This window comes from Oncorhynchus gorbuscha, linkage group LG06, assembly GCF_021184085.1.
Source record: "Oncorhynchus gorbuscha isolate QuinsamMale2020 ecotype Even-year linkage group LG06, OgorEven_v1.0, whole genome shotgun sequence".
In the NCBI taxonomy this organism is placed as follows: Eukaryota; Metazoa; Chordata; class Actinopteri; order Salmoniformes; family Salmonidae; genus Oncorhynchus; species Oncorhynchus gorbuscha.
The window spans coordinates 34,881,559-34,903,040 of record NC_060178.1 but is presented as its reverse complement, the minus strand read 5'-3'; positions in this window follow the sequence as shown (position 1 = coordinate 34,903,040).

Here is a 21,482-nt window from a genome sequence, read left to right as displayed (position 1 = left end):
ACGGACTACAGGAAGAAATCCAGCCCAGTCACGGACCAGGATGACTTGCTCCCAGGCAGACTAAATAACTTTTTTGCCCACTTTGAGGACAATACAGTGCCACTGACATGGCCTGCAACGAAAACATGCGGTCTCTCCTTCACTGCAGCCGAGGTGAGTAAGACATTTAAACGTGTTAACCCTCGCAAGGCTGCAGGCCCAGACGGCATCCCCAGCCGCGCCCTCAGAGCATGCGCAGGCCAGCTGGCCGGCGTGTTTATGGACATATTCAGTCAATCCCTATACCAGTCTGCTGTTCCCACATGCTTCAAGAGGGCCACCATTGTTCCTGTTCCCAAGAAAGCTAAGGTAACTGAGCTAAACGACTACCGCCCCGTAGCACTCACTTCCGTCATCATGAAGTGCTTTGAGAGACTAGTCAAGGACCATATCACCTCCACCCTACCAGACACCCTAGACCCACTCCAATTTGCTTACCGCCCAAATAGGTCCACAGACGATGCAATCTCAACCACACTGCCCTAACCCATCTGGACAAGAGGAATACCTATGTGAGAATGCTGTTCATCGACTACAGCTTGGCAATCAACACCATAGTACCCTCCAAGCTCGTCATCAAGCTCGAGACCCTGGGTCTCGACCCCGCCCTGTGCAACTGGGTACTGGACTTCCTGACGGGCCGCCCCCAGGTGGTGAGGGTAGGCAACAACATCTCCTCCCCGCTGATCCTGAACACTGGGGCCCCACAAGGGTGCGTTCTGAGCCCTCTCCTGTACTCCCTGTTCACCCACGACTGCGTGGCCACGCACTATTCCAACTCAATCATCAAGTTTGCGGACGACACAACAGTGGTAGGCTTGATTACCAACAAAGACGAGACGGCCTACAGGGAGGAGGTGAGGGCTCTCGGAGTGTGGTGTCAGGAAAATAACCTCACACTCAACGTCAACAAAACTAAGGAGATGATTGTGGACTTCAGGAAACAGCAGAGGGAACACCCCCCTATCCACATCGATGGAACAGTAGTGGAGAGGGTAGCAAGTTTTAAGTTCCTCGGCATACACATCACAGACAAACTGAATTGGTCCACTCACACAGACAGCATCGTGAAGAAGGCGCAGCAGCGCCTCTTCAACCTCAGGAGGCTGAAGAAATTTGGCTTGTCACCTAAAGCACTCACAAACTTCTACAGATGCACAATCGAGAGCATCCTGGTGGGCTGTATCACCGCCTGGTACGGCAACTGCTCCACCCTCAACCGTAAGGCTCTCCACAGGGTAGTGAGGTCTGCACAACGCATCACCGGGGGCAAACTACCTGCCCTCCAGGACACCTACACCACCCGATGTTACAGGAAGGCCATAAAGATCATCAAGGACATCAACCACCCGAGCCACTGCCTGTTCACCCCGCTATCATCCAGAAGGCGAGGTCAGTACAGGTGCATCAAAGCTGGGACAGAGAGACTGAAAAACAGCTTCTATCTCAAGGCCATCAGACTGTTAAACAGCCACCACTAACATTGAGTGGCTGCTGCCAACACACTGACACTGACTCAACTCCAGCCACTTTAATAATGGGAATTGATGGGAAATGATGTAAATATATCACTAGCCACTTTAAACAATGCTACCTTATATAATGTTACTTACCCTACATTATTCATCTCATATGCATACGTATATACTGTACTCTATATCATCGACTGCATCCTTATGTAATACATGTATCACTAGCCACTTTAACTATGCCACTTTGTTTACATACTCATCTCATATGTATATACTGTACTCGATACCATCTACTGTATCTTGCCTATGCTGCTCTGTACCATCACTCATTCATTCCTTATGTACATTTTCTTTATCCCCTTACACTGTGTATTAGACAGTAGTTTTGGAAGTGTTAGTTAGATTACTTGTTGGTTATTACTGCATTGTCGGAACTAGAAGCACAAGCATTTCGCTACACTCGCATTAACATCTGCTAACCATGTGTATGTGACAAATACAATTTGATTTGATTTGATTTGAATTAGAGATATACTTCTCCTTAATGCAACTGTTTTCAGATTTTTTTAAAAACTTTACGAAAAAGCACACCATGCAATAATCTATGTACAGCATTTAAGACAACAAAGCAGCCAAAAAGATATCCACCATATTGTGTAGTCAACATTAGTCAGACATAGCATTATAAATATTCACTTACCTTTGATGATCTTCATCAGAATGCACTCCCAGGAATCCCAGTTCCACAATAAATATTTGATTTGTTCGATAAAGTTAATAATTTATGTCCAAATAGCTGCTTTTGTTAGGGTGTTTGGTAAACAAATCCAAACGCACGTGCAGGTCCAGCTGAACGTCGGACGAAAAGTTCAAAAAGTTCCGTTACAGCCCGTAGAAACTTGTCAAACTAAGTATAGAATCAATCATTAGGATGTTTTTATCATAAATGTTCAATGTTCCAATCGCAGAATTCCTATGTCTGTAGAAAAGCAATGGAACGAGAGCTAACTCTCTCGTGACCGTGCGTCACGAGCCTTTGGCACTCTGCCAGTCACCTGGCTCAATCCCCTCTCATTCAGCCCCCCTTCACAGTAGAAGCCTGAAACAACATACTGAAGACTGTTGACACCGCCTTAGGAAGTGCAATATGACCCCATATACACTGTATATTGTAATGAAAATTTTTCAAAAACTACAAACCTAAGATTTCCCACTTCCTGGTTGGTTTTTTCTCAGCTTTTTGCCTGCCATATGAGTTCTGTTATACGCACAGACATAATTTAAACAGTTTTAGAAACTTCAGATTGTTTTCTATCCAATACTAATAATAATATGCATATATTAGCATCTGGGACAGAGTAGCAGGTAGTTTACTCTGGGCACCTTATTCATCCAAGCTACTCAATACACACACAATACAATGCACCAAAACAAATTAAAGAAATCATTGAGTCTTTCTATAATAAGGAAAGACATGCACATATATAATCATTTTGTTGAAATAATAAGGTTAGGGGAATACATTGTCTCATTCAAACTTGAAAAAAGTGCAAGTTAGGGCTTACATCACTATCGTAACCATACCATCATACACAAATGCTTGCCCTTTCATTCAGGTGCCACACAAGCAAACCACATCATTTTCTCCTTTCCATCTTTCCTGACCACAAAGTAAACAATTTCTAGAGTAGTCCTCAAATACACTCAAGTTTCACTCTTTCTGTTCTGAAAATCTGTCTTTGATCTGTTTGTATTATATAACCAACTCCTAAGTATAGCCAACACCTATTGTAAAATGGCATGACAACTATCATACATTAGGAGTTAGCAAGACAGCATAAACAGATCTGGGGCCAGGCTAGAGCATTTCTGCGACCTGCAACACTAGCTTGGTATTTGCAGCAGCCACCTCCAACAGCATCATGAGCGCTGTGTCGTTGGTGGCACCAGGTGAATTCAGGGAAACACATTATTAAAAGCTTCACTTTTCATGTTGTCCGTGATGAAAATATGAGTGATCCAAAGACGTGTCATAATTAAAATATCCACACGGTAATGTTAGCTAGCTAGCTAGTAGCCTAGGGAAGGATGTGTTTTTTGACAGAAGAACCCTCTCCCTCATTCTAGGGTAGGAGGGTACATAAAGCAATTATCAGATGAATATGCAAAAAAAAGATCAACGATAATTGGTCCAATAGAACAGGCTGAAATCCCATGCATTTTTTCAAACAGCTCTTACACAAGGGCATTATCATAATTTTCTCAATTTCAGAGTGTTATGTAGACATAGTGTGAAAATCTCAAACAAACCGTAAAATCACATTTTTTACAGCACTTTATGATTAACCAGGTGCTCATAGGTAGAGATAAAAAAAAGGTTGAGTATGAATTCTTAGAATATGCAAATACCTTCTCCCACACACATAATAATTGTCTTTTTATTTTACAAATGTTGTAATACTGTACCAGTGTAGTATTGTAAGGTTCATAAACAAAATCCTGAATGTTTCTCTAATTTTTGGAGTTGTACTTGGTGTTCACTATTCATGCATGCAAGTATTAGTGTGTATTTGTAGATACAAGGTGCTGAGAAGGTTCATTCTGTTTAGGGCTCATCACATAACCTTGTAAGCCTAATATGTTTTCCTAATCACCCTTACAATATACTCACAAAGCAGTCTGACTGGAGTATCTATCTTGCATGCGAAAGGAAAAAAAACGTTCCTTCAATGTTTGACTTTTCGGGGCCAACCTGGCAATCCCTCTGAATTGTAAGAACCCAAAGCCGTTATGAATTTGTCACCTCCAGTCATTTTATCTTCAACTGCAGGCAGTCTCTCTCACAAAGTGCCACAGGTACGCAGAGAGCAGCACTCAACCAGGTCTTCCTTTCTCTAGTCCCCATCCAGAAACTAAAAGTGGTCTCAATGTAATCTGACAATTATATAGTAACAGGACGTAAGCCATTGTATCTCCATATATTAAAAACCCTTTTCTGTCCATGGCTACACCATTTGTTCTTGTACTGTACCCAGAATAGTGCATTGTCCATTTATTTAAATGGTAAGCCCTTTCACTCAATTAGCTGCTTTAACCCTCTGTTCATGCTTAACAAAACAGACCGACTGTTGAATGGGTGGATAATTCAACCTTAATTATGTAACTTTCGAAAGACGCATTTCGACTTCCTTCCCCTGGCCAGAGGAGAGGAGGGGGACTGTGGTCATTGCACGCGGTGAACACAGGGGCGAGCCTTTGTCTGTACTGTAGATTTCTGTAGATTTCAGACAATCAATGAATGACGGCTCAGATTCTATCTTTAGGTGCAGTAGTCTAAAGACTCCTCCTCTCCTCTTCTCTATTCCAGAACAGATCTGGACTTTGAGATACACAGATGTGCTAATTTTGTAGACTTTCACCTAATGTACACACAATTTACTGTATTGATTTGCAAAGGTAAACAATCCCAACACAATCCTTACTCATATTAATTCCTATAATCAGCGGGTCCTGTCACACTAGCTCATATCACTCTTCCTGTCACCCATAATGCCAACTGGAACAAGCTCAGTGTAAGAGGCCACACCAGCAGTCACGAGTCATTACCGCAGTCAAATTTCACGTGACAGTTGAGTCCCGGTAACTAGGCTTCTCCAAAATTACACTCTCATGCCGCTGATGGTCATTAGTAGCCTACCAAACTTGCTACCGGACAGTTGCTAATGGCCGATGCTCAGGGCTCTATTGTCCCTCTAATCAATCTGACATTGATGCAAATGCAATCAAAAATCAAATAAAATACTTCATGAGAGTATGACCATAACAGGATCATAACCTGTTTTGCAGTGATAGCCAGCTCCTCATAGCTGAAAATAAATAAGTGATCCTTCATTTCTATAGGCAATGCTAAGCAATTGCGTGAGATGGCCTATTTAAAAAAGGAAGATCCCATCAGCTTCCTGTAGGCTAGGCTACTATATTTATTTATCAACTTTCCTAATACCAAACATTATAGATATAGACTACTGACAAGATACGTGTCTCTTCGCCACTAACAATGGGAGTCACAGGACGTTGGTGGCACCTTAATTCGGGAGAACAGGCTTGTGGTTATGACTGAAGCAGAATCAGTGGAACGGTGTCAAATACATCAAACACATGGTTTCCAGGTGTTTGATGCCATTCCATTTGCTCCGTTCCGGCCATTATTATGAGCTGTTCTCCCCTCAGCAGCCTCCACTGATGGGGAGTAGTTGTCCACAAAGCGGTACCATGGGCTGTCAGACTCATGGCATGAATATGCGTAGTACATTGCTTTGCTTTACAACCGGAATCACCTACCTGGCTAGCATGATTGGGCATACATACTGTATGGATTATTGACCATAATCCCAACTGGTATGGCTGTGAATGTATATCTTATTATTTGGAATTCGATTAATTTATGATTGTTAGACATGATGAAGATCTTCATTGGAAAGCACTTTTCAGAGTCTTGATAATAGGCCTGCTTCTCTGGACCACTAATATTCTGTTCTTTTAACAGCTAATGATAATGCACTGCAATTAGCCTTTAATTTCCTCTACACAGGACATAACTCAGCACCAGGCCAAAGATCGTTCCTCACACTGACTTTCAGGCGTCATCAATCAAGCATGGATCAATCTGCTTCCACTCCGGCCCTGGAGGAATGAAATGGAGAAAGGAGGGGACATCTAAAAGCTTGTGTACTGCAGGCAGGTAGTAACTGAAGTGGCATGTTAATATTCTTCACTATTCTCTGTATTAATGGCTGTCGTTGCATTTCACAAGTACCTCATCGACAGCTGAGGCACTCAGCATCTGAATGTCACTTCCAATGTTCTCACCTTCAGAGTGGCATCGGTGGAAGGTAATGTGTGGAGAGGAGGGACCATCTGGTTGGGGTTGGGGGGGAGTCGACAACCGTGACTCAGGCCAAGTGACCTTGGCAGGACCTTGGCATGGAGGTGCCGAGATGGCACTAATCATATAACACTCAGACACCCGAGTTCTAACATACAGGCAAGCCCATGACTTCAGCCAGGCTGTTACGGGTGGTGGGTGTGCAATGGAGGTTTACATCAAAGTGCTGAGCATCCATCCATGTGGCTTGGTGTTTTCACTGGCTAGGAAACCGTGTGTATGTTGTTAGCAGCCTTCTCGGAACTAGAGTAGTTTTTGATTCTTAAATCAATGTACTGTGTCTTTAAAGGGTAGGAAGTGCAGGTTTTTATGCACCAAAACAAAACAACACAGTGTGGTCAAAGACTTAGTAACTTCATTGTAGTAACGATCTGGTTACCTTTAACTAGAAACATAGTTATGTTTTGGTGTTTTTACATATTTATTATTAACTTATTTTCGGAACTACCCACAATGCACTATTTCTCAACGTCATATGGAGGATCTACTCTGTGCTACCGAGTTTGTATTCTAGCTCTGTAGCTCGCTCAAGCTGGGTAACGTTCGCCACACCTTATGCAGTTCATGGACTTTGTGGCTGTGTTATCTAGTGGGAACCTGTTAGCACTGCAGTCTCTGGTACCTCCTTGCAATGGGCTCAAAACTAAAGAGAAATTCATACCCGCTTGCTCGAATGGTGGTACCTTGTCTATTCTACTTGTTGTTTTGTCAACTTTTCAGCATGTTCTCTGTGAAGTAGGCTACAGAGTTTTGTAACATTTCCCACCTTGGCTTAGTGCTAGCGTGCTAGCTGACTGACATCTGGAGATCTATTTTGGATTTTTCTCACTATAGCTATTGGATTTTCCCTGACTCTTACCATCGGATGGGCCCCAGCCATCAATCTGTAAGTCTCTGCTCTTTTGATCTATGGTTATGTTGTGCTCTAGCATGCCGACCATAGCCGAGCTGGTTGGCTAGGCTGGCTAGGCTAATAGCTTACGTTAGTTGGCTAAATAGCTAACGTTAGCTGGTTGGCTGGATTATTATTATTATTTTATTTTTGTTGCTGGCTGGCTAGCTTGCTGGTTAAGATTACTGCATATACAGTAGTTGACATTCTTTGATATTTGGTTAGATGGCGTTATGTATTTCCAAAACTTTGGTTTTCTTTAATTCAGCTGTAATCTAGGTGTTGATAGCAACTGGCTGACTCATTCAGTGCTAATGTGACGTTAGCAAGCTGGTAGTGCTAACATTAGCAGGCTAGTTGGCTATCAACCTTGCAAGTTGATTTATAACAATACATTCATAAAATATTTACTTGTAAGTTGACTTCAAATATAATTGAAACCAGTAGTCATGATTGCAAATTATTTAGTTTAATTTTAAGTTATTTCCTTTGGAGTTTACATTATAGGGAATAAGCTGGCTTGCCGGGCACTCCATATTACATTACACCCTAGAAAAACATGTTCAGATATGACTTCGGAATTCTGATCGGTTTTATGTAGAGAAGTGAGGTGTAACTTTGAATTGGGATTTTCAATATGTATACTAATGCAAATACATGTAACATGTGGTTACATTTATGCTACATACCCTTTAAGCAGAACTTTGGGAGAACATCACTTGTGTAATGAGCTGTGGAAGCCTAGAGGGCTTGTAAATGGAGTTAATATCTACGTGTTTAGCAGTGAGTCACGACTAGGGTGACTAAGAGGGTTTAAGTACATGTATATTATATATCTAGTCTTTCTCGTGTTCTTTTAAATGGGGGCATTTGCATTGAATGCATCTCTGAAGGACAGATGACTTGTTTGGATAATCAGTATATAGTTACAGTAAATAAGCATCAACTTTGATCAATTTATTATAAATTTGACCAGACTCAAAGACAGGCACATGGACTCCATCTCATGGTAAATTGAACTGCTTCATTTCCTGTTTTACAGTCTTGAGTCCCTTAATTAAGGCCGCATGGGCAACTCCCTATAGAACTAACCCATTTTTATGTACTTTTTTTCACCTTTATTTAACCAGGTAGGCGAGTTGAGAACAAGTTCTAATTTGCAACTGCGACCTGGCCAAGATAAAGCATAGCAGTGTGAACAGACAGCAACACAGAGTTACACATGGAGTAAACAATAAACAAGTCAACAACACAGTAGAACAATTTTTTTTATATATAAAAAAAGAGTCTATATACATTGTGCACAAAAGGCATGAGGAGGTAGGCGAATAATTACAATTTAACAGATTAACACTGGAGTGATAAATGATCAGATGGTCATGTGCAGGTAGAGATACTGGTGTGCAAAAGAGCAGAAAAGTAAATAATAAAAACAGTATGGGGATGAGGTAGGTAAATTGGGTGGGCTATTTACCGATGGACTATGTAGAGCTGCAGCCTTCGGTTAGCTGCTCAGATAGCATATGTTTAAAGTTGGTGAGGGAGATAAGTCTCCAACTTCAACGATTTTTGCAATTCGTTCCAGTCACAGGCAGCAGAGAACTGGAAGGAAAGGCGGCCGAATGAGGTGTTGGCTTTAGGGATGATCAGTGAGATACACCTGCTGGAGCACGTGCTACCGGTGGGTGTTGCCATCGTGACCAGTGAACTGAGATAAGGCGGAGCTTTACCTGGCATGGACTTGTAGATGACCTGGAGCCAGTGGGTCTGGCGACGAATATGTAGCGAGAGCCAGCCGACTAGAGCATACAGGTCGCAGTGGTGGGTGGTATAAGGTGCTTTAGTAACAAAGCAGATGGCACTGTGATAAACTGCATCCAGTTTGCTGAGTAGAGTATTGGAAGCCATTTTGTAGATGACATCGCCGAAGTCGAGGATCGGTAGGATAGTCAGTTTTACTAGGGTAAGTTTGGCGGCGTGAGTGAAGGAGGCTTTGTTGCGAAATAGAAAGCTGATTCTAGATTTGATTTTGGATTGGAGATGTTTGATATGAGTCTGGAAGGAGAGTTTACAGTCTAGCCAGACACCTAGGTACTTATAGATGTCCACATATTCTAGGTCGGAAGCATCCAGGGTGGCGATGCTAGTCGGGCGTGCGAGTACAGGCAGTGAATGGTTGAAAAGCATGCATTTGGTTTTACTAACGTTTAAGAGCAGTTGGAGGCCATGGAAGGAGTGTTGTATGGCATTGAAGCTCGTTTGGAGGTTAGATAGCACAGTGTCCAAGGAAGGGCCAGAAGTATACAGAATGGTGTCGTGTGCGTAGAGGTGGATCAGGAATCGCCCGCAGCAAGAGCAACATCATTGATATATAGAGAGAAAAGAGTCGGCCTGAGAATTGAACCCTGTGGCACCCCCATTGGAGACTGCCAGAGGACCGGACAACATGCCCTCCGATTTGACACACTGAACTCTGTCTGCAATGTAGTTGGAGAACCAGGCAAGGCAGTCATTAGAAAAACCGAGGCTACTGAATCTGATGATTCAGAGAATATGGTGATTGACAGAGTCGAAAGCCTTGGCCAGGTCGATGAAGACGGCTGCACAGTACTGTCTTTTATCGATGGCAGTTATGATATAGTTTAGTACCTTTAGCGTGGCTGAGGTGCACCCGTGACCGGCTCGGAAACCAGATTGCACAGCGGAGAAGGTACGGTGGGATTCGAGATGGTCAGTGACCTGTAGCCGAGGTTGGAGTAGCCAGGAGGAAGGCATGGCCAGCCGTTGAGAAATGCTTGTTGATGTTATCGATTATCATGGATTTATCAGTGGTGACCGTGTTACCTAGCCTCAGTGCAGTGGGCAGCTGGGAGGAGGTGCTCTTGTTCTCCATGGACTTTACAGATTTCTGGGCGTGGTAGAATATATTCTGGGCATAATGCGCAGACAGGGGTATGGTGGCGTGCGGGTACAGCGGAGGTAAGCCCAGGCACTGGGTGATGATAAGAGAGGTTGTATCTCTGGACATGCTGGTTGTAATGGGTGAGGTCACCGCATGTGTGGGAGGTGGGACAAAGGAGGTATCAGAGGTATGAAGAGTGGAACTGCAAGCTGTGAGCTAGCTAACTGCAAGCTGTGAGCTAGCTAGCTGCAAGCTGTGAAGATCAGAAGTAGTGGTCCAGGGATTACGGCAGGAATCCGGCGTTGTTGTGGAGATACAGTCCGATATTGGTAGACAAACGATATTGGTAGACAGGCGAGTATTATCCAGGCTAAAAACAGGGCTGGTATCTGTGCAGAAGGTAAAAGCCCCTAGCAGTGTCTAACAATGACTAAATAACTTGTAGCTAATTAGCTGGTTAGCTTCTGGAGATTCATGAATGTGTTCTAAATTGAAAATAATAGCAATTCCGTATCACATTGGGTGAGGCAGGTTACCCATAACTCAGGCTACCACATCCCTCCATCCATTATCCGAACATACTTAACGGAGCCCAAAAAAAACATAAAACAGGCGGGGAGGAATACCTTTTTTAACTAGTCAAAAGGGAGGAACTAACCAGTTCTGGCAATAATACAGGAATTGGGCAGAAGTACATTGATCTGTAAATAATGACAGTGCCCACAGTAATTATTGGGACTTTAAAAAAATGTTTTTGTTGTTTTGGCGCTGTACACCAGCACTTTGGATTTGAAATGATATAACAACTGAGGTTAAAGTGAAAGTCATCTATAATTTGAGGGTATTTTCATCCATACTGGGGAAACCCTTTAGAAATTACAGCACTTTTGGTTTATAGTCCAGACATTTTAGGTGACCAAATGTATTGAGACAAATTCACTGAAATGTTCATTAAAGTTGTAAAAAGTTTAGTATTTATTCCCATATTCCAAACAGGCAATGATTACATGAAGCTTGTGACTCTACAAACTTTTTGTTACATCTGGGCCTGCCACACCCTCTACTGCTCATCCTGTGTCTACCTAACCTGCCGCCACTCCCCCAGCGCTCTCTCGCTCTTTATCTGTGTGTGCGTGATTGTGTGGGAGGAGACAGGTGTGCTGGAGGCAGAGCAGATCCCCACCAGCTGCAACCTGTTACATAATCAGACTTCTACAAATACTCAGCCATGCTGCCAGATCGTAATCTCTGCTCAGTCCGTCTGTGGTTTTAGCCGTTTGTGCCTGCGTAGATCCTGTTTTTGTGTTGTGCCTATTTTCCCTTGCCTGATGCTGTTTTCCTCTCTACTACAGTTCTATCCGCTCTGACTCTGGTCCCTGTCTCCAGTCCCACGTCTCGTCAGTCCTGCTGTCCTGGACATCCAACACTACTGCTTCCTTGGATTCCTCTCTGGATCTGCTTACCCAGCTCCAACTCTCCTCGCTCCAGCCTCAGTCTCAGCACCTGGCTCCCTGCAACCCACCTGAGCTTCCCCGTTTTTCAATAAAACCTTGGTTACCTTATCCCAGTCTCCTCATCTGAGTCTGCTCTTGGGTTCACCTCGTCCGCGTGACACTTTTTGGATGCATTTGCTCTTTGTTTTGGTTGTGTCCCACACTCAGAACCTGGGAAAAAATTAGCTCTGACTCTGGAAAATAGTTTTGAATAGTCATCCAACTCGGAATTCAAACTCTGGCATCTTTCTAGAGCACCGACCTGAAGATTGATCGATTTAATTTATAAGACCATTTTTTTAAGTACATAACGGCACCACAGCCGGTGACGCCTCCACATACAATTTAAGAAAATCATCAAGGATAATGCAAAAAAGCATAAAAAAAGGGAAGAGGGAGTGCAGCAAGATTACGTGATAATGACAGACAAAATGTTTGTTTCATAACACGAGATAATTAATACAATTCCCTTTCCTAATAAACAGCTACGGACAGCTACATCTCCCTTGTCTCACATACCCTTAATATACTGTATAAAACAATCAATCCCTAATATATACAAGACAAATCGCAAGTATGATAAACAACAGGCACCAAAAGGCAGACCATATGCCATCCTGGGCATTTTCCTTCTCTGCTACGAACTATAAGCTTACGACTCACCTTTGAGATATTGGCGGCAGGTAGCCTAGTGGTTAGAGTGTTCGCCCAGTAACTGTAAAGGTTGCTAGATAGAATCCCCGACCTGAAAAGGTAAACATCTGTAGTTCTGCCCCTGAGCAAGGCAGTTAACCCACTGTTCCCCGGGTGCCAAAAACGTGGATGTTGATTAAGGCAGCCCGCCACACCTCTCGGAGTCAGTGGGGTTGGGTTAAATGCAGAAGACACATTTCAGTTGAAGGCATTCAGTTACAGTGAGGGATAAACATATTTGATCCCCTGCTGATTTTGTACATTTGCCCACGGACAAAGAAATGATCAGTCTATAATTTTAATGGTAGGTTTATTTGAACAGTGAGAGACAGAATAACAACAAAAAAATCCAGAAAAACCATGTAAAAAATGTTATAAAATTATTTGCATTTTAATTAGAGAAATAAGTATTTGACCCTTATGCAAAACATGACTTAGTACTTGGTGGCAAAAAAATCAGAGGTCTGATGTTTCTTGTAGTTGGCCACCAGGTTTGCACACATCTCGGGAAGGATTTTTTTTCATCAAGCTCTATGATGAAACTGGCTCTCATGAGGACCTACACAGGAAAGGAAGACCCAGAGTTACCTCTGCTGCAGAGGATAAGTTCATTAGAGTTACCAGCCTCAGAAATCGGCAATTAACTGCACCTCAGATTGGAGCCCAAATAAATGCTTCACAGAGTTCAAGTAACAGACACATTTGAACATCAACTTTTCAGAGGAGACGGCTAGAATCAGGACTTCATGGTCAAATTCCTGAAAGGAAACCACTACTAAAGGACACCAATAATAAGAAGAGACTTGCATGGGTCAAAAAACATGAGCAATGGGCATTAGACCAGTGGAAATCTGTCCTTGAGTCCATGAGTCCAAATTTGAGTTTTTTGGTTCCAACCGTCGTGTCTTTGTGAGTCACAGAGTAGGTGAACGGATTATCTCCACATGTGTGGTTCCCACCTTGAAGCATGGAGGAGAAGTTGTGATGTTGTGGGCGTGCTTTGCTGGTGACACTGTTGGTGATTTATTTAGAATTCAATGCACACTTAACCAGCATGGCTACCACAGAATTCTGCAGCGATACGCCATCCTATCTGGTTTGTGTTTCGTGATACTTTCATTTGTTTTTCAACACGAAATGACACAAGACACCTCCAGGCTGTGTAAGGGCTATTTGACCAAGAAAGAGAGTGATGAAGTGCTGCATCAGATGACTTGGCCTCCACAATCACCTGAAATCAAACCAATTGAGATGGTTTGTGATGAGCTGGAATGCAGAGTGAAGGAAAAGCAGCCAACAAGTGCTCAGCTAATGTGGGAACTCCTTCAAGACTGTTGGAAAAGCTTTCCAGGTGAAGCTGGTTGAGAGAATGACGAGAGTGCAAAGGGTGGCTACTTTGAAGAATCTAAAATATCAAATATATTTCGATTTGTTTTTCACTTTTTGGGGGGTATTACATGATTCCATATGTGTTTCATAGTTTTGATGTCTTCACTACCTTTGTTGGAAATAGTAAAATATTATGTAGAAAATAGTACAAATAAAGAAAAACCCTTGAATGAGTCGGTGTGTCCAACCCTTTGACTGATACTGTGGCTATGTGTCACGCCCTGACCATATAGAGCCTTTTTATTCTCTATTTTGGTTAGGTCGGGGTGTGACTAGGTTGGGTAATCTAGGTTGTTTTGTTTCTATGTTGGCCTGGTGTGGTTTCCAATCAGAGGCAGCTGTTTATTGTTGTCTCTGATTGGGGATCATATATAGGCAGCCATTTCTCCACTGTGTTTTGTGGGATCTTATTTATGTGTAGTTGCCTGTGACACTCCAGAACGTCACGTTTAGTGTATTCTTTATTGCTTTTGTGAGGTTCACTTCAATAAATTATGTCGAACCATTATCACGCTGCGCTTTGGTTCGAATCGTGACAGAAGATCCCACCATACCAGGAATAAGCATCGTGCCCAGGAGGAGAAGGTATCCTGGGCTTGGGAGGAGATCAAGGAGGAGAAAATATCCTGGACTTGGGAGGGAATTATGGCAGGAGACAAAAGCCTTCCTTGAAAGCAGACGCAAGGAGAGAAGGAAGAATAGCGACAACGCTGGAGTTTGCGGCCACAAAGAGAGCCCTAAAAAAAAATTGGGGGGCGGCACACGGGGTGGTCGGCGGAGCCGAGGAGTGAACCAGAGCCAATCTGGGAGAAGATGGAGAAATTGGAGAAGAGTAAACGGAGAGAGTCAGAGTCTGTCAGTGAGTTGATGGAGAAATTGGAGAGAGAAATGAGAGAGTTGTTGTGTTGGTGTCTGAGGAACGACATTCACCCTAAGGAGCGTGTTATCAGTCTGATGCCACCTGAGTCAGCTCTCCGTACTAGTCCTGAGGAGCGTGCTAGTCTGGAAAAATCTGTGCCGGCTCCACGCACCAGGTCTCCAGTACGCTCCACAGCCCAGTACGTCCTGTGCCAGCTCCTTCCACTCGCCCTGAAGTGCGTGTCACCAGTCCCCAGTCCAGAGCTTCCGGCGACGGTCCCCAGTCCAGAGCTTCCGGCGACGGTCCCCAGTCCCCGGACGGTCCTCAGTCCAGAGCTTCCGGAGACGGTCCACAGTCCGGAGCCTCCGGAGACGGTCCACAGTCCGGAGCCTCCGGAGACGGTCCACAGTCCGGAGCTTCCGGAGACGGTCCACAGTCCGGAGCCTCCGGAGACGGTCCACAGTCCGGAGCCTCCGGAGACGGTCCACAGTCCGGAGCCTCCAACGGCGGTCCACAGTCCGGAGCCTCCAACGGCGGTCCACAGTCCGGAGCCTCCAACGGCGGTCCACAGTCCGGAGCCTCCAACGGCGGTCCACAGTCCGGAGCCTCCAACGGCGGCCCACAGTCCGGAACCTCCTACGGCGGCCCACAGTCCGGAACCTCCTACGGCGGCCCACAGTCCGGAACCTCCTACGGCGGCCCACAGTCCGGAACCTCCTACGGCGGCCCACAGTCCGGAACCTCCTACGGCGGTCCACAGTCCGGAACCTCCTACGACGGTCCACAGTCCGGAACCTCTTACGACGGTCCACAGTCCAGAACCCCCTACGACGGTCCACAGTCCGGAACCCCCTACGACGGTCCACAGTCCGGAACCCCCTACGACGGTCCACAGTCCGGAACCCCTACGACGGTCCACAGTCCGGAACCCCCTACGACGGTCCACAGTCCGGAACCCCCTACGACGGTCCACAGTCCGAAACCCCCTACGACGGTCCACAGTCCGAAACCCCCTACGACGGTCCACAGTCCAAAACCTCCTGCGACGGTCCACAGTCCGAAACCTCCTGCGACGGTCCACAGTCCAGGACCTCCAGCTCCAGGGCAGGAGCCTTCCTATGTGGGATCTTGTTTATGTGTAGTTGCCTGTGAGCACTCCAGAACATCACGTTTCATGTATTCTTTATTGTTTTTTTGCGGTTCACTTCAATAAAAACTGTCGAACCTATTTCACACTGTGCTTTGGTCCGAATGTTATTTCGACCATCGTGACACTATAGAGGGTATACATTTTAACTTCTTCAGAAGATTCTTTCAAAGAATGGCAGATGAACATAAAAAAGTTTATTTCCTTTCCTTCCTTTAACCTGTTACTCCTACCCCCTACTTTTTCGAACATTCTGTTAAAAATCGCGCAACATTTCAGCGCTCTGCTACTCAGGCCAGGAATATAGTATATGCATATGATTAGTATGTGTGGATAGAAAACACTCAGACGTTTATAATACTGGTTAAATCACGGCTGTGACTATAACAGAACATGCGTTTCATCGAAATGTGCAGGAAAATCTGATCACTGAAAATGGAAAAATATATCCATCCGCCACTTCAACCAATTGTTATAGGCGAACGACATTAAATGGGGCTGAGTTTGCAGTACCTACAGCTTCCACACGATGTCAACAGTCTTGTCATTTGCCTAGTCTTTGTTTCTTGGTCAAACGAACAAGAGACAGGCTTTTTCTTCAGGTCTCCGACCGGATATTTTGGTTGAGATTTACCCGGACATTATTTCCAGACGTACCCCTATAGAATACACTTCGTCTCGTGATTAATTTGATCGCTTATTAACGTTTACTAATACCTAAAGTTGCATTACAAAAGTATTTCGAAGTGTTTTGTGAAAGTTTATCGTCTACTTTTTTTATTTTAAAAAATGACGTTACGTTATAAGACGCTATTTTTTTCCGTTTATCACACAGTCTTCATAGATCGATATCTAGGCTATATATGGACCGATTTAATTAAAAAAAGACCCAACAGTGATTATGGGACATCTAGGAGTGCCAACAAAGAAGATGGTCAAAGGTAATGAATGTTTTATATTTTATTTGTGCGGTTTGTGTAGCGCCGACTATGCTAATTATTTTGTTTACGTCCCCTGCGGGTCTTTTGGGGTGTAACATGCTATCAGATAATAGCTTCTCATGCTTTCGCCGAAAAGTATTTTAAAAATCTGACTTGTTGCCTGGATTCACAACGAGTGTAGCTTTAATTCAATACCCTGCATGTATATTTTAATGAACGTTTGAGTTTTAACTAGTACTATTAGCATTTAGCGTAGCGCATTTGCATTTCCAGATGTCTAGATGGGACGCCTGCGTGCCAGGTAGGAGCAAGAGGTTAAATCTAAAAGGAACAACATCAGTTTCACTCCTGCTAGTGTAATAGTTATGGTTATCCCGTATGAAGTTAACCTTTTTGGGATAGGGGGCAGCATTTTCACTTTTGGATGAATAGCGTGCCCAGAGTGAACTGCCTCCTACTCTATCCCAGATGCTAATATATGCATATTATTTTAGTATTGGATAGAAAACACTCTGATGTTTATAAAACTCTTAGAATTATTTTTTGAGTATGACAGAACTGAACAATTGCTTGGCGAAAACCTGAGAAAAATCCAAGCAGGAAGTGGGATATCTGAGGTTAGTAGTTTTTCAAAGCTTGTCCTACCGAATGCACAGTATCTATGGAGTCAAGTTGCACTGCCTATGGCTTCCACTAGATGTCAACCGTCTTTAGAAACTTGAATGAGGATTCTACTATAAAGGGGGGGGCTCATGAGACTTGTTTGAGTCAGTGGTCTGGCAGAGTGTCTCAGGCTCGTGACGCGCGCTCCCAACAGAGTTGGCTCTCGTTCCAGTGCTTTTCTTCAGATATAGGAATTCTCCAGTTGGAACATTAATGATGTTTTATGCAAAAAACATCCTAAAGATTGATTCCATAGATCGTTTGACTTGTTTCTACGACCTGTAACGGAACTTTTTTAGTTTTTGTCTGGAAGAAGTGCTCGAGCCTCATGATGGATTACTGTGCTGAACACGCTAACAACAAGTTGCTATTTGGACATAAATTATGGACTTTATGGAACAAATCAGTCATTTATTGTCGAACTGGGATTCCTGGGAGTGCATTCTGATGAAGATTATCAAAGGTAAGTGAATATTTATAATATTATTTCTATCTTCTGTTGACTCCAATATGGCGGATATTTCTTTAGCTGGATTGGGCTCTGAGCGCCGTTCTCAGATTATGCTTTTTCCGTAAAGTTTTTTTGAAATCTGACACAGCGGTTGCATTAAGGAGAAGTCTATCTTTAATTCTGTGAATAACAGTTGTATGTTTTATGAGTATTTCTGCAAAATCACCGGATGTTTTGGAATCAAAACATTACTGTATGTAACGCGTCAATGTAAACTGTGATTTTTGGATATAAATATTCGCATTATCAAACAAAACATACATGTATTTTGTAACATGATGTCCTATGAGTGTCATATGATGAAGATAATCAAAGGTTAGTGATTAATTTGATCTATATTTCAGCTTTTTTTGGGCTGGAAAAATGCCTGTGTGTTTTTTGACTTGGCTATGACCTAACATAATCATATGTTGTGCTTTAGCTGTAAAGCATTTTTTAAATCGGACACGATGGGTAGATGAACAAGATGTTTATCTTTCATTTGCTGTATTGGACTTGTTAATGCCTTTTCAGTGGAATGTTGTCGAAGGGTTCCGCTAGCGGAACGCCTGCACTAGAAAAGTTAAAGTAGTTACATACTATAGGTACCTGGGGAACATTCTGTGGACAATTTTACGTACAAAACAATTTAATCTGAGAGACGCTCCTCCACTTTGAGACACCTAAGGCCTTCAAAGTGGGAATAGTGTTGACGCATATGTGCTGGAGGTTTAAGAATAATCCTGACAAATTTCTTCTGAGATTATGAAATAAATGTTGTATTACCTTGGGGGCAGTATTGTACCAGGAAGAACTGACATCGTCGAAGTGGCCCTAAAGTAGAGCCCCTGGCAATACCCCCATTGCATTCTTATCCAGATATTTGGAGGTTCTTGCCAGAAACCTAATTTGATGGTTCACTTTGTAAGTAAAGTTTTGTGCCATGCTCTCCCCTGTCAGATGGTTATCTAGCACACATTCACGTTAATTAACAGTCTTTTGCTGTGACTACTATGTCACCTACCAACACCTTAAAATCAGGGGATTTCCTCAGTTTCACTTTTTAACAAAATAAGATGGACTGAGTGCTTTCTCAACCACATTTGTGTCTTTATGGGAAACCACAAAGAGAGAGAAAAGTTAACATGTACAGGCAGATTTTAGATCATTTATATACAATAGAAAGAAACCAGGCACACTCCCTTAGGGTGCTCTGCAGTTCAAGATTTTGGGTTTAGACAGGGTCCCATCCACCATCTGTTTTCTTCCTTGCAAATAAGAGCTAAACTATGACTCTTAGTTTGATTAACCTTTTATAACTAGGGGGCGCTATTTTAATTTTTGGATGAAAAACGTTCCCGTTTTAAACAAGATATTTGGTCACGAAAAGATGCTCGACTATGCATATAATTAACAGCTTTGGAAAGAAAACACTATGACATTTCCAAAACTGCAAAGATATTGTCTGTGAGTGCCACAGAACTGATGTTACAGAAAAAAAACAGGAAGAACTACATTTTTTGAAACCGCCTCATGGCAATGACTCCTTATATGGCTGTGGAAGAGCCAGGAGTCAGCTTACATTTTCCACGTTTTTCCCAAGGTGTCTGCAGCATTGTGATGTATTTGTAGGCATATCATTGGAAGATTGACCATAAGAGACTACATCTACCAGGTGGTCGCTTGGTGTCCTCCGTCGCAATTATTGCGTAATCTCCAGCTGCAGTATTTTTCCTTTTGCCTCTGATGAGAAACCAACTGCCACGAATGATTTTTCATCAAATAGAATTTTGAAAAACACCTTGAGAATTGATTCTAAACAACGTTTGCCATGTTTCTGTCGATATTTTGGATCTAATTTGGAAAAAAGTTTGGCGTTGTAGTGACTGCATTTTCGTTTTTTTTTCTTAGCCAAACGTGATGAACAAAACGGAGCTATTTCTCCTACACAAATAATATTTTTGGAAAAAATGAACATTTTGTTATGCAGGTGAGTGAGGACCCAAAAGCGATATAACAGAAACAGAGTATTTTAATGTCCAAACAAGGAAAACACAAATCCTCTAGCTTAACAGGAGAGTCCCCCTTCTAGTAGTCGAGGAGAATTGCAGGGCTAGCGGCAACAGACTGCAGGTCCCTTCGGGTAGGCGCGGGCCGTAGAGGATAGAGACACCTGCTCACACGCAGTATCTGATGAAGAGGCAGAATACAACAGGACGGAACAAGGGCAAAGCAAACAAGAATCCGACAAGGACAGAAGCAGAAACAGAGGGAGAAATAGAGACTTAATCAGAGGGCAAAAGAGGAGACAGGTGTGAGAGAGTAAACGAGGTCGTTAGGAGAATGAGGAACAGCTGGGAGCAGGAATGGAACGATAGAGAGAGAGAGAGATAGAGAGAGAGAAAGTAACCTAATACGACCAGCAGGGGGAAACGAAGAGAAGAGAAAGCAGAGGGACAAGACATAACATGACACATTTGCTATCTAACTGAGAGTCTCGTCATTGAAAACATCCAAAGTTCTTCAAAGGTAAATTATTTTATTTGAATGCTTTTCTTGTTTTTGTGAAAATGTTGCCTGCTGAATGCTAGGCTAGGCTATCAATACTCTTACACAAATGCTTGTGTAGCTTTGGTTGAAAAGCAGTGTTAACAAAAGGCTAAGCTTGTGTTTCAATATATTTATTTCATTTCATTTGCGATTTTCATGAATAGGAAACGTTGTGTTATGGTAATCAGCTTGAGGCTATGATTACGCTCCCGGATACGGGTTTGGAGTTGCAAGAAGTTAACAGAATCTCATGATCCACTGACGTGATGATTTGACCTTGTATTTTTCTGAATTCCCAGTTGTCTTGAAAGCACCGCAAGTCAGTTGAGTGAACCATCCCTTGTTTTAACATTTTTATGTGACAACCTGAAAGCATTGTAAGATGTCAACAAACACTGGCACCACAGAATTAGCACAGCATAATCAGTACAACCTTCAAGTATTTTACACACAATATGTGTTCATTACAATCTATGCAATAATTTGGCCATCTGTTTTAGATTTTTTTCCTGTTGAGAGGTGAATTAATCTCCAAGTGTCTGGTGGAAAGCAGATTGGACCAGGTTTTCCTCTAGGATTTTGCCTGTGCTTAGCTCCATTCCATATATTTTTTATCCTGAAAAACACCCCAGTTCTTAAAGATTACAAGCATACCCGTAACATGATGCAGCCACCACTATGCTTGAAAATATGGGGAGTGGTACTCAGTAATGTGTTGTATTGGATTTGTACCAAAAATAACACTTTGTATTCAGGACACAAGTTCATTTCTTTAGTGCCTTGTTACAAACAGGACGCATGTTTTAGAATATTTTTATTCTGTACAAGCTTCCTTGTTTTCACTCTGTCATTTAGGTTAGTATTGTGGATTAACTACAATGTTGCTTATCCATCTTCATGTTTCTCCTATCCAAGCAATTAAACACCGTTGGCATCAGGTGAAATCCCTGAGTGGTTTCCTTCCTCTAAGGCAACTGAGTTAGAAAGGACGCCTCTATCTTTGTAGT